The sequence below is a fragment of the Ochlerotatus camptorhynchus genome, unplaced genomic scaffold, assembly GCF_037179485.1.
Source record: "Ochlerotatus camptorhynchus isolate MF236.1 unplaced genomic scaffold, CSIRO-AGI_Acam_v1.1 ptg000270l, whole genome shotgun sequence".
NCBI lineage: Eukaryota > Metazoa > Arthropoda > Insecta > Diptera > Culicidae > Ochlerotatus > Ochlerotatus camptorhynchus.
This window is the reverse complement of record NW_027040759.1, coordinates 1,336,035-1,350,470: the sequence shown is the minus strand read 5'-3', so window position 1 is coordinate 1,350,470 and position 14,436 is coordinate 1,336,035.

Genomic DNA, 14,436 nt, shown 5'->3' with positions numbered 1-14,436 from the left:
CAGTATAAAACATTCCAAAAACCTTTATTTGTCGGCCGGTGGACTTCCCAAACCTTTAAATCGATTTATCTCCTTAATTAAGGCTCTAATCGCGATTTGGGGGGTGTTCAGATGCTCGAAATTTTCATACCAAAATTTCCCAGTATAAAACATTCCAAAAACCTTTATTTGTCGGCCGGTGGACTTCCCAAACCTTTAAATCGATTTATCTCCTTAATTAAGGCTCTAATCGCGATTTGGGGGGTGTTCAGATGCTCGAAATTTTCATACCAAAATTTCCCAGTATAAAACATTCCAAAAACCTTTATTTGTCGGCCGGTGGACTTCCCAAACCTTTAAATCGATTTATCTCCTTAATTAAGGCTCTAATCGCGATTTGGGGGGTGTTCAGATGCTCGAAATTTTCATACCAAAATTTCCCAGTATAAAACATTCCAAAAACCTTTATTTGTCGGCCGGTGGACTTCCCAAACCTTTAAATCGATTTATCTCCTTAATTAAGGCTCTAATCGCGATTTGGGGGGTGTTCAGATGCTCGAAATTTTCATACCAAAATTTCCCAGTATAAAACATTCCAAAAACCTTTATTTGTCGGCCGGTGGACTTCCCAAACCTTTAAATCGATTTATCTCCTTAATTAAGGCTCTAATCGCGATTTGGGGGGTGTTCAGATGCTCGAAATTTTCATACCAAAATTTCCCAGTATAAAACATTCCAAAAACCTTTATTTGTCGGCCGGTGGACTTCCCAAACCTTTAAATCGATTTATCTCCTTAATTAAGGCTCTAATCGCGATTTGGGGGGTGTTCAGATGCTCGAAATTTTCATACCAAAATTTCCCAGTATAAAACATTCCAAAAACCTTTATTTGTCGGCCGGTGGACTTCCCAAACCTTTAAATCGATTTATCTCCTTAATTAAGGCTCTAATCGCGATTTGGGGGGTGTTCAGATGCTCGAAATTTTCATACCAAAATTTCCCAGTATAAAACATTCCAAAAACCTTTATTTGTCGGCCGGTGGACTTCCCAAACCTTTAAATCGATTTATCTCCTTAATTAAGGCTCTAATCGCGATTTGGGGGATGTTCAGATGCTCGAAATTTTCATACCAAAATTTCCCAGTATAAAACATTCCAAAAACCTTTATTTGTCGGCCGGTGGACTTCCCAAACCTTTAAATCGATTTATCTCCTTAATTAAGGCTCTAATCGCGATTTGGGGGGTGTTCAGATGCTCGAAATTTTCATACCAAAATTTCCCAGTATAAAACATTCCAAAAACCTTTATTTGTCGGCCGGTGGACTTCCCAAACCTTTAAATCGATTTATCTCCTTAATTAAGGCTCTAATCGCGATTTGGGGGGTGTTCAGATGCTCGAAATTTTCATACCAAAATTTCCCAGTATAAAACATTCCAAAAACCTTTATTTGTCGGCCGGTGGACTTCCCAAACCTTTAAATCGATTTATCTCCTTAATTAAGGCTCTAATCGCGATTTGGGGGGTGTTCAGATGCTCGAAATTTTCATACCAAAATTTCCCAGTATAAAACATTCCAAAAACCTTTATTTGTCGGCCGGTGGACTTCCCAAACCTTTAAATCGATTTATCTCCTTAATTAAGGCTCTAATCGCGATTTGGGGGGTGTTCAGATGCTCGAAATTTTCATACCAAAATTTCCCAGTATAAAACATTCCAAAAACCTTTATTTGTCGGCCGGTGGACTTCCCAAACCTTTAAATCGATTTATCTCCTTAATTAAGGCTCTAATCGCGATTTGGGGGGTGTTCAGATGCTCGAAATTTTCATACCAAAATTTCCCAGTATAAAACATTCCAAAAACCTTTATTTGTCGGCCGGTGGACTTCCCAAACCTTTAAATCGATTTATCTCCTTAATTAAGGCTCTAATCGCGATTTGGGGGGTGTTCAGATGCTCGAAATTTTCATACCAAAATTTCCCAGTATAAAACATTCCAAAAACCTTTATTTGTCGGCCGGTGGACTTCCCAAACCTTTAAATCGATTTATCTCCTTAATTAAGGCTCTAATCGCGATTTGGGGGGTGTTCAGATGCTCGAAATTTTCATACCAAAATTTCCCAGTATAAAACATTCCAAAAACCTTTATTTGTCGGCCGGTGGACTTCCCAAACCTTTAAATCGATTTATCTCCTTAATTAAGGCTCTAATCGCGATTTGGGGGGTGTTCAGATGCTCGAAATTTTCATACCAAAATTTCCCAGTATAAAACATTCCAAAAACCTTTATTTGTCGGCCGGTGGACTTCCCAAACCTTTAAATCGATTTATCTCCTTAATTAAGGCTCTAATCGCGATTTGGGGGGTGTTCAGATGCTCGAAATTTTCATACCAAAATTTCCCAGTATAAAACATTCCAAAAACCTTTATTTGTCGGCCGGTGGACTTCCCAAACCTTTAAATCGATTTATCTCCTTAATTAAGGCTCTAATCGCGATTTGGGGGGTGTTCAGATGCTCGAAATTTTCATACCAAAATTTCCCAGTATAAAACATTCCAAAAACCTTTATTTGTCGGCCGGTGGACTTCCCAAACCTTTAAATCGATTTATCTCCTTAATTAAGGCTCTAATCGCGATTTGGGGGGTGTTCAGATGCTCGAAATTTTCATACCAAAATTTCCCAGTATAAAACATTCCAAAAACCTTTATTTGTCGGCCGGTGGACTTCCCAAACCTTTAAATCGATTTATCTCCTTAATTAAGGCTCTAATCGCGATTTGGGGGGTGTTCAGATGCTCGAAATTTTCATACCAAAATTTCCCAGTATAAAACATTCCAAAAACCTTTATTTGTCGGCCGGTGGACTTCCCAAACCTTTAAATCGATTTATCTCCTTAATTAAGGCTCTAATCGCGATTTGGGGGGTGTTCAGATGCTCGAAATTTTCATACCAAAATTTCCCAGTATAAAACATTCCAAAAACCTTTATTTGTCGGCCGGTGGACTTCCCAAACCTTTAAATCGATTTATCTCCTTAATTAAGGCTCTAATCGCGATTTGGGGGGTGTTCAGATGCTCGAAATTTTCATACCAAAATTTCCCAGTATAAAACATTCCAAAAACCTTTATTTGTCGGCCGGTGGACTTCCCAAACCTTTAAATCGATTTATCTCCTTAATTAAGGCTCTAATCGCGATTTGGGGGGTGTTCAGATGCTCGAAATTTTCATACCAAAATTTCCCAGTATAAAACATTCCAAAAACCTTTATTTGTCGGCCGGTGGACTTCCCAAACCTTTAAATCGATTTATCTCCTTAATTAAGGCTCTAATCGCGATTTGGGGGGTGTTCAGATGCTCGAAATTTTCATACCAAAATTTCCCAGTATAAAACATTCCAAAAACCTTTATTTGTCGGCCGGTGGACTTCCCAAACCTTTAAATCGATTTATCTCCTTAATTAAGGCTCTAATCGCGATTTGGGGGGTGTTCAGATGCTCGAAATTTTCATACCAAAATTTCCCAGTATAAAACATTCAAAAACCTTTATTTGTCGGCCGGTGGACTTCCCAAACCTTTAAATCGATTTATCTCCTTAATTAAGGCTCTAATCGCGATTTGGGGGGTGTTCAGATGCTCGAAATTTTCATACCAAAATTTCCCAGTATAAAACATTCCAAAAACCTTTATTTGTCGGCCGGTGGACTTCCCAAACCTTTAAATCGATTTATCTCCTTAATTAAGGCTCTAATCGCGATTTGGGGGGTGTTCAGATGCTCGAAATTTTCATACCAAAATTTCCCAGTATAAAACATTCCAAAAACCTTTATTTGTCGGCCGGTGGACTTCCCAAACCTTTAAATCGATTTATCTCCTTAATTAAGGCTCTAATCGCGATTTGGGGGGTGTTCAGATGCTCGAAATTTTCATACCAAAATTTCCCAGTATAAAACATTCCAAAAACCTTTATTTGTCGGCCGGTGGACTTCCCAAACCTTTAAATCGATTTATCTCCTTAATTAAGGCTCTAATCGCGATTTGGGGGGGTGTTCAGATGCTCGAAATTTTCATACCAAAATTTCCCAGTATAAAACATTCCAAAAACCTTTATTTGTCGGCCGGTGGACTTCCCAAACCTTTAAATCGATTTATCTCCTTAATTAAGGCTCTAATCGCGATTTGGGGGGTGTTCAGATGCTCGAAATTTTCATACCAAAATTTCCCAGTATAAAACATTCCAAAAACCTTTATTTGTCGGCCGGTGGACTTCCCAAACCTTTAAATCGATTTATCTCCTTAATTAAGGCTCTAATCGCGATTTGGGGGGTGTTCAGATGCTCGAAATTTTCATACCAAAATTTCTCAGTATAAAACATTCCAAAAACCTTTATTTGTCGGCCGGTGGACTTCCCAAACCTTTAAATCGATTTATCTCCTTAATTAAGGCTCTAATCGCGATTTGGGGGGTGTTCAGATGCTCGAAATTTTCATACCAAAATTTCCCAGTATAAAATATACCAAAATCCTTTATTTGTCGGCCGGTGGACTTCCCAAACCTTTAAATCGATTTATCTCCTTAATTAAGGCTCTAATCGCGATTTGGGGGGTGTTCAGATGCTCGAAATTTTCATACCAAAATTTCTCAGTATAAAACATTCCAAAAACCTTTATTTGTCGGCCGGTGGACTTCCCAAACCTTTAAATCGATTTATCTCCTTAATTAAGGCTCTAATCGCGATTTGGGGGGTGTTCAGATGCTCGAAATTTTCATACCAAAATTTCCCAGTATAAAACATTCCAAAAACCTTTATTTGTCGGCCGGTGGACTTCCCAAACCTTTAAATCGATTTATCTCCTTAATTAAGGCTCTAATCGCGATTTGGGGGGTGTTCAGATGCTCGAAATTTTCATACCAAAATTTCCCAGTATAAAACATTCCAAAAACCTTTATTTGTCGGCCGGTGGACTTCCCAAACCTTTAAATCGATTTATCTCCTTAATTAAGGCTCTAATCGCGATTTGGGGGGTGTTCAGATGCTCGAAATTTTCATACCAAAATTTCCCAGTATAAAACATTCCAAAAACCTTTATTTGTCGGCCGGTGGACTTCCCAAACCTTTAAATCGATTTATCTCCTTAATTAAGGCTCTAATCGCGATTTGGGGGGTGTTCAGATGCTCGAAATTTTCATACCAAAATTTCCCAGTATAAAATATACCAAAATCCTTTATTTGTCGGCCGGTGGACTTCCCAAACCTTTAAATCGATTTATCTCCTTAATTAAGGCTCTAATCGCGATTTGGGGGGTGTTCAGATGCTCGAAATTTTCATACCAAAATTTCTCAGTATAAAACATTCCAAAAACCTTTATTTGTCGGCCGGTGGACTTCCCAAACCTTTAAATCGATTTATCTCCTTAATTAAGGCTCTAATCGCGATTTGGGGGGTGTTCAGATGCTCGAAATTTTCATACCAAAATTTCCCAGTATAAAACATTCCAAAAACCTTTATTTGTCGGCCGGTGGACTTCCCAAACCTTTAAATCGATTTATCTCCTTAATTAAGGCTCTAATCGCGATTTGGGGGGTGTTCAGATGCTCGAAATTTTCATACCAAAATTTCCCAGTATAAAACATTCCAAAAACCTTTATTTGTCGGCCGGTGGACTTCCCAAACCTTTAAATCGATTTATCTCCTTAATTAAGGCTCTAATCGCGATTTGGGGGGTGTTCAGATGCTCGAAATTTTCATACCAAAATTTCCCAGTATAAAACATTCCAAAAACCTTTATTTGTCGGCCGGTGGACTTCCCAAACCTTTAAATCGATTTATCTCCTTAATTAAGGCTCTAATCGCGATTTGGGGGGTGTTCAGATGCTCGAAATTTTCATACCAAAATTTCCCAGTATAAAATATACCAAAATCCTTTATTTGTCGGCCGGTGGACTTCCCAAACCTTTAAATCGATTTATCTCCTTAATTAAGGCTCTAATCGCGATTTGGGGGGTGTTCAGATGCTCGAAATTTTCATACCAAAATTTCCCAGTATAAAACATTCCAAAAACCTTTATTTGTCGGCCGGTGGACTTCCCAAACCTTTAAATCGATTTATCTCCTTAATTAAGGCTCTAATCGCGATTTGGGGGGTGTTCAGATGCTCGAAATTTTCATACCAAAATTTCCCAGTATAAAACATTCCAAAAACCTTTATTTGTCGGCCGGTGGACTTCCCAAACCTTTAAATCGATTTATCTCCTTAATTAAGGCTCTAATCGCGATTTGGGGGGTGTTCAGATGCTCGAAATTTTCATACCAAAATTTCCCAGTATAAAATATACCAAAATCCTTTATTTGTCGGCCGGTGGACTTCCCAAACCTTTAAATCGATTTATCTCCTTAATTAAGGCTCTAATCGCGATTTGGGGGGTGTTCAGATGCTCGAAATTTTCATACCAAAATTTCCCAGTATAAAACATTCCAAAAACCTTTATTTGTCGGCCGGTGGACTTCCCAAACCTTTAAATCGATTTATCTCCTTAATTAAGGCTCTAATCGCGATTTGGGGGGTGTTCAGATGCTCGAAATTTTCATACCAAAATTTCCCAGTATAAAACATTCCAAAAACCTTTATTTGTCGGCCGGTGGACTTCCCAAACCTTTAAATCGATTTATCTCCTTAATTAAGGCTCTAATCGCGATTTGGGGGGTGTTCAGATGCTCGAAATTTTCATACCAAAATTTCCCAGTATAAAACATTCCAAAAACCTTTATTTGTCGGCCGGTGGACTTCCCAAACCTTTAAATCGATTTATCTCCTTAATTAAGGCTCTAATCGCGATTTGGGGGGTGTTCAGATGCTCGAAATTTTCATACCAAAATTTCCCAGTATAAAATATTCCAAAAACCTTTATTTGTCGGCCGGTGGACTTCCCAAACCTTTAAATCGATTTATCTCCTTAATTAAGGCTCTAATCGCGATTTGGGGGGTGTTCAGATGCTCGAAATTTTCATACCAAAATTTCCCAGTATAAAACATTCCAAAAACCTTTATTTGTCGGCCGGTGGACTTCCCAAACCTTTAAATCGATTTATCTCCTTAATTAAGGCTCTAATCGCGATTTGGGGGGTGTTCAGATGCTCGAAATTTTCATACCAAAATTTCCCAGTATAAAATATTCCAAAAACCTTTATTTGTCGGCCGGTGGACTTCCCAAACCTTTAAATCGATTTATCTCCTTAATTAAGGCTCTAATCGCGATTTGGGGGGTGTTCAGATGCTCGAAATTTTCATACCAAAATTTCCCAGTATAAGAGATTCCAAAATCCTTTATTTGTCGGCCGGTGGACTTCCCAAACCTTTAAATCGATTTATCTCCTTAATTAAGGCTCTAATCGCGATTTGGGGGGTGTTCAGATGCTCGAAATTTTCATACCAAAATTTCCCAGTATAAAATAATCTAAAAACCTTTATTTGTCGGCCGGTGGACTTCCCAAACCTTTAAATCGATTTATCTCCTTAATTAAGGCTCTAATCGCGATTTGGGGGGTGTTCAGATGCTCGAAATTTTCATACCAAAATTTCCCAGTATAAAATATACCAAAATCCTTTATTTGTCGGCCGGTGGACTTCCCAAACCTTTAAATCGATTTATCTCCTTAATTAAGGCTCTAATCGCGATTTGGGGGGTGTTCAGATGCTCGAAATTTTCATACCAAAATTTCTCAGTATAAAACATTCCAAAAACCTTTATTTGTCGGCCGGTGGACTTCCCAAACCTTTAAATCGATTTATCTCCTTAATTAAGGCTCTAATCGCGATTTGGGGGGTGTTCAGATGCTCGAAATTTTCATACCAAAATTTCCCAGTATAAAACATTCCAAAAACCTTTATTTGTCGGCCGGTGGACTTCCCAAACCTTTAAATCGATTTATCTCCTTAATTAAGGCTCTAATCGCGATTTGGGGGGTGTTCAGATGCTCGAAATTTTCATACCAAAATTTCCCAGTATAAAACATTCCAAAAACCTTTATTTGTCGGCCGGTGGACTTCCCAAACCTTTAAATCGATTTATCTCCTTAATTAAGGCTCTAATCGCGATTTGGGGGGTGTTCAGATGCTCGAAATTTTCATACCAAAATTTCCCAGTATAAAACATTCCAAAAACCTTTATTTGTCGGCCGGTGGACTTCCCAAACCTTTAAATCGATTTATCTCCTTAATTAAGGCTCTAATCGCGATTTGGGGGGTGTTCAGATGCTCGAAATTTTCATACCAAAATTTCCCAGTATAAAACATTCCAAAAACCTTTATTTGTCGGCCGGTGGACTTCCCAAACCTTTAAATCGATTTATCTCCTTAATTAAGGCTCTAATCGCGATTTGGGGGGTGTTCAGATGCTCGAAATTTTCATACCAAAATTTCTCAGTATAAAACATTCCAAAAACCTTTATTTGTCGGCCGGTGGACTTCCCAAACCTTTAAATCGATTTATCTCCTTAATTAAGGCTCTAATCGCGATTTGGGGGGTGTTCAGATGCTCGAAATTTTCATACCAAAATTTCCCAGTATAAAATATACCAAAATCCTTTATTTGTCGGCCGGTGGACTTCCCAAACCTTTAAATCGATTTATCTCCTTAATTAAGGCTCTAATCGCGATTTGGGGGGTGTTCAGATGCTCGAAATTTTCATACCAAAATTTCTCAGTATAAAACATTCCAAAAACCTTTATTTGTCGGCCGGTGGACTTCCCAAACCTTTAAATCGATTTATCTCCTTAATTAAGGCTCTAATCGCGATTTGGGGGGTGTTCAGATGCTCGAAATTTTCATACCAAAATTTCCCAGTATAAAACATTCCAAAAACCTTTATTTGTCGGCCGGTGGACTTCCCAAACCTTTAAATCGATTTATCTCCTTAATTAAGGCTCTAATCGCGATTTGGGGGGTGTTCAGATGCTCGAAATTTTCATACCAAAATTTCCCAGTATAAAACATTCCAAAAACCTTTATTTGTCGGCCGGTGGACTTCCCAAACCTTTAAATCGATTTATCTCCTTAATTAAGGCTCTAATCGCGATTTGGGGGGTGTTCAGATGCTCGAAATTTTCATACCAAAATTTCCCAGTATAAAACATTCCAAAAACCTTTATTTGTCGGCCGGTGGACTTCCCAAACCTTTAAATCGATTTATCTCCTTAATTAAGGCTCTAATCGCGATTTGGGGGGTGTTCAGATGCTCGAAATTTTCATACCAAAATTTCCCAGTATAAAATATACCAAAATCCTTTATTTGTCGGCCGGTGGACTTCCCAAACCTTTAAATCGATTTATCTCCTTAATTAAGGCTCTAATCGCGATTTGGGGGGTGTTCAGATGCTCGAAATTTTCATACCAAAATTTCTCAGTATAAAACATTCCAAAAACCTTTATTTGTCGGCCGGTGGACTTCCCAAACCTTTAAATCGATTTATCTCCTTAATTAAGGCTCTAATCGCGATTTGGGGGGTGTTCAGATGCTCGAAATTTTCATACCAAAATTTCCCAGTATAAAACATTCCAAAAACCTTTATTTGTCGGCCGGTGGACTTCCCAAACCTTTAAATCGATTTATCTCCTTAATTAAGGCTCTAATCGCGATTTGGGGGGTGTTCAGATGCTCGAAATTTTCATACCAAAATTTCCCAGTATAAAACATTCCAAAAACCTTTATTTGTCGGCCGGTGGACTTCCCAAACCTTTAAATCGATTTATCTCCTTAATTAAGGCTCTAATCGCGATTTGGGGGGTGTTCAGATGCTCGAAATTTTCATACCAAAATTTCCCAGTATAAAACATTCCAAAAACCTTTATTTGTCGGCCGGTGGACTTCCCAAACCTTTAAATCGATTTATCTCCTTAATTAAGGCTCTAATCGCGATTTGGGGGGTGTTCAGATGCTCGAAATTTTCATACCAAAATTTCCCAGTATAAAATATACCAAAATCCTTTATTTGTCGGCCGGTGGACTTCCCAAACCTTTAAATCGATTTATCTCCTTAATTAAGGCTCTAATCGCGATTTGGGGGGTGTTCAGATGCTCGAAATTTTCATACCAAAATTTCCCAGTATAAAACATTCCAAAAACCTTTATTTGTCGGCCGGTGGACTTCCCAAACCTTTAAATCGATTTATCTCCTTAATTAAGGCTCTAATCGCGATTTGGGGGGTGTTCAGATGCTCGAAATTTTCATACCAAAATTTCTCAGTATAAAACATTCCAAAAACCTTTATTTGTCGGCCGGTGGACTTCCCAAACCTTTAAATCGATTTATCTCCTTAATTAAGGCTCTAATCGCGATTTGGGGGGTGTTCAGATGCTCGAAATTTTCATACCAAAATTTCCCAGTATAAAACATTCCAAAAACCTTTATTTGTCGGCCGGTGGACTTCCCAAACCTTTAAATCGATTTATCTCCTTAATTAAGGCTCTAATCGCGATTTGGGGGGTGTTCAGATGCTCGAAATTTTCATACCAAAATTTCCCAGTATAAAACATTCCAAAAACCTTTATTTGTCGGCCGGTGGACTTCCCAAACCTTTAAATCGATTTATCTCCTTAATTAAGGCTCTAATCGCGATTTGGGGGGTGTTCAGATGCTCGAAATTTTCATACCAAAATTTCCCAGTATAAAACATTCCAAAAACCTTTATTTGTCGGCCGGTGGACTTCCCAAACCTTTAAATCGATTTATCTCCTTAATTAAGGCTCTAATCGCGATTTGGGGGGTGTTCAGATGCTCGAAATTTTCATACCAAAATTTCCCAGTATAAAATATTCCAAAAACCTTTATTTGTCGGCCGGTGGACTTCCCAAACCTTTAAATCGATTTATCTCCTTAATTAAGGCTCTAATCGCGATTTGGGGGATGTTCAGATGCTCGAAATTTTCATACCGAAATTTCCCAGTATAAAACATTCCAAAAACCTTTATTTGTCGGCCGGTGGACTTCCCAAACCTTTAAATCGATTTATCTCCTTAATTAAGGCTCTAATCGCGATTTGGGGGGTGTTCAGATGCTCGAAATTTTCATACCAAAATTTCCCAGTATAAGAGATTCCAAAAACCTTTATTTGTCGGCCGGTGGACTTCCCAAACCTTTAAATCGATTTATCTCCTTAATTAAGGCTCTAATCGCGATTTGGGGGGTGTTCAGATGCTCGAAATTTTCATACCAAAATTTCCCAGTATAAAACATTCCAAAAACCTTTATTTGTCGGCCGGTGGACTTCCCAAACCTTTAAATCGATTTATCTCCTTAATTAAGGCTCTAATCGCGATTTGGGGGATGTTCAGATGCTCGAAATTTTCATACCGAAATTTCCCAGTATAAAACATTCCAAAAACCTTTATTTGTCGGCCGGTGGACTTCCCAAACCTTTAAATCGATTTATCTCCTTAATTAAGGCTCTAATCGCGATTTGGGGGGTGTTCAGATGCTCGAAATTTTCATACCAAAATTTCCCAGTATAAAACATTCCAAAAACCTTTATTTGTCGGCCGGTGGACTTCCCAAACCTTTAAATCGATTTATCTCCTTAATTAAGGCTCTAATCGCGATTTGGGGGGTGTTCAGATGCTCGAAATTTTCATACCAAAATTTCCCAGTATAAAACATTCCAAAAACCTTTATTTGTCGGCCGGTGGACTTCCCAAACCTTTAAATCGATTTATCTCCTTAATTAAGGCTCTAATCGCGATTTGGGGGGTGTTCAGATGCTCGAAATTTTCATACCAAAATTTCCCAGTATAAAACATTCCAAAAACCTTTATTTGTCGGCCGGTGGACTTCCCAAACCTTTAAATCGATTTATCTCCTTAATTAAGGCTCTAATCGCGATTTGGGGGATGTTCAGATGCTCGAAATTTTCATACCGAAATTTCCCAGTATAAAACATTCCAAAAACCTTTATTTGTCGGCCGGTGGACTTCCCAAACCTTTAAATCGATTTATCTCCTTAATTAAGGCTCTAATCGTGATTTGGGGGGTGTTCAGATGCTCGAAATTTTCATACCAAAATTTCCCAGTATAAAACATTCCAAAAACCTTTATTTGTCGGCCGGTGGACTTCCCAAACCTTTAAATCGATTTATCTCCTTAATTAAGGCTCTAATCGCGATTTGGGGGGTGTTCAGATGCTCGAAATTTTCATACCAAAATTTCCCAGTATAAAAGATTCCAAAATCCTTTATTTGTCGGCCGGTGGACTTCCCAAACCTTTAAATCGATTTATCTCCTTAATTAAGGCTCTAATCGCGATTTGGGGGGTGTTCAGATGCTCGAAATTTTCATACCAAAATTTCCCAGTATAAGAGATTCCAAAATCCTTTATTTGTCGGCCGGTGGACTTCCCAAACCTTTAAATCGATTTATCTCCTTAATTAAGGCTCTAATCGCGATTTGGGGGGTGTTCAGATGCTCGAAATTTTCATACCAAAATTTCCCAGTATAAAAGATTCCAAAATCCTTTATTTGTCGGCCGGTGGACTTCCCAAACCTTTAAATCGATTTATCTCCTTAATTAAGGCTCTAATCGCGATTTGGGGGGTGTTCAGATGCTCGAAATTTTCATACCAAAATTTCCCAGTATAAGAGATTCCAAAATCCTTTATTTGTCGGCCGGTGGACTTCCCAAACCTTTAAATCGATTTATCTCCTTAATTAAGGCTCTAATCGCGATTTGGGGGGTGTTCAGATGCTCGAAATTTTCATACCAAAATTTCCCAGTATAAAATAATCTAAAAACCTTTATTTGTCGGCCGGTGGACTTCCCAAACCTTTAAATCGATTTATCTCCTTAATTAAGGCTCTAATCGCGATTTGGGGGGTGTTCAGATGCTCGAAATTTTCATACCAAAATTTCCCAGCATAAAATATACCAAAAACCTTTATTTGTCGGCCGGTGGACTTCCCAAACCTTTAAATCGATTTATCTCCTTAATTAAGGCTCTAATCGCGATTTGGGGGGTGTTCAGATGCTCGAAATTTTCATACCAAAATTTCCCAGTATAAAACATTCCAAAAACCTTTATTTGTCGGCCGGTGGACTTCCCAAACCTTTAAATCGATTTATCTCCTTAATTAAGGCTCTAATCGCGATTTGGGGGGTGTTCAGATGCTCGAAATTTTCATACCAAAATTTCCCAGTATAAAACATTCCAAAAACCTTTATTTGTCGGCCGGTGGACTTCCCAAACCTTTAAATCGATTTATCTCCTTAATTAAGGCTCTAATCGCGATTTGGGGGATGTTCAGATGCTCGAAATTTTCATACCGAAATTTCCCAGTATAAAACATTCCAAAAACCTTTATTTGTCGGCCGGTGGACTTCCCAAACCTTTAAATCGATTTATCTCCTTAATTAAGGCTCTAATCGCGATTTGGGGGGTGTTCAGATGCTCGAAATTTTCATACCAAAATTTCCCAGTATAAAACATTCCAAAAACCTTTATTTGTCGGCCGGTGGACTTCCCAAACCTTTAAATCGATTTATCTCCTTAATTAAGGCTCTAATCGCGATTTGGGGGGTGTTCAGATGCTCGAAATTTTCATACCAAAATTTCCCAGTATAAAACATTCCAAAAACCTTTATTTGTCGGCCGGTGGACTTCCCAAACCTTTAAATCGATTTATCTCCTTAATTAAGGCTCTAATCGCGATTTGGGGGGTGTTCAGATGCTCGAAATTTTCATACCAAAATTTCCCAGTATAAAACATTCCAAAAACCTTTATTTGTCGGCCGGTGGACTTCCCAAACCTTTAAATCGATTTATCTCCTTAATTAAGGCTCTAATCGCGATTTGGGGGGTGTTCAGATGCTCGAAATTTTCATACCAAAATTTCCCAGTATAAAATATACCAAAATCCTTTATTTGTCGGCCGGTGGACTTCCCAAACCTTTAAATCGATTTATCTCCTTAATTAAGGCTCTAATCGCGATTTGGGGGGTGTTCAGATGCTCGAAATTTTCATACCAAAATTTCCCAGTATAAAATAATCTAAAAACCTTTATTTGTCGGCCGGTGGGCTTCCCAAACCTTTAAATCGATTTATCTCCTTAATTATGGCTCTAATCGCGATTTGGGGGGTGTTCAGATGCTCAAAATTTTCATACCAAAATTTTCCAGTATAAAATATTCCAAAAACCTTTATTTGTCGGCCGGTGGACTTCCCAAACCTTTAAATCGATTTATCTCCTTAATTAAGGCTCTAATCGCGATTTGGGGGGTGTTCAGATGCTCGAAATTTTCATACCAAAATTTCCCAGTATAAAATAATCTAAAAACCTTTATTTGTCGGCCGGTGGGCTTCCCAAACCTTTAAATCGATTTATCTCCTTAATTATGGCTCTAATCGCGATTTGGGGGGTGTTCAGATGCTCAAAATTTTCATACCAAAATTTTCCAGTATAAAATATTCC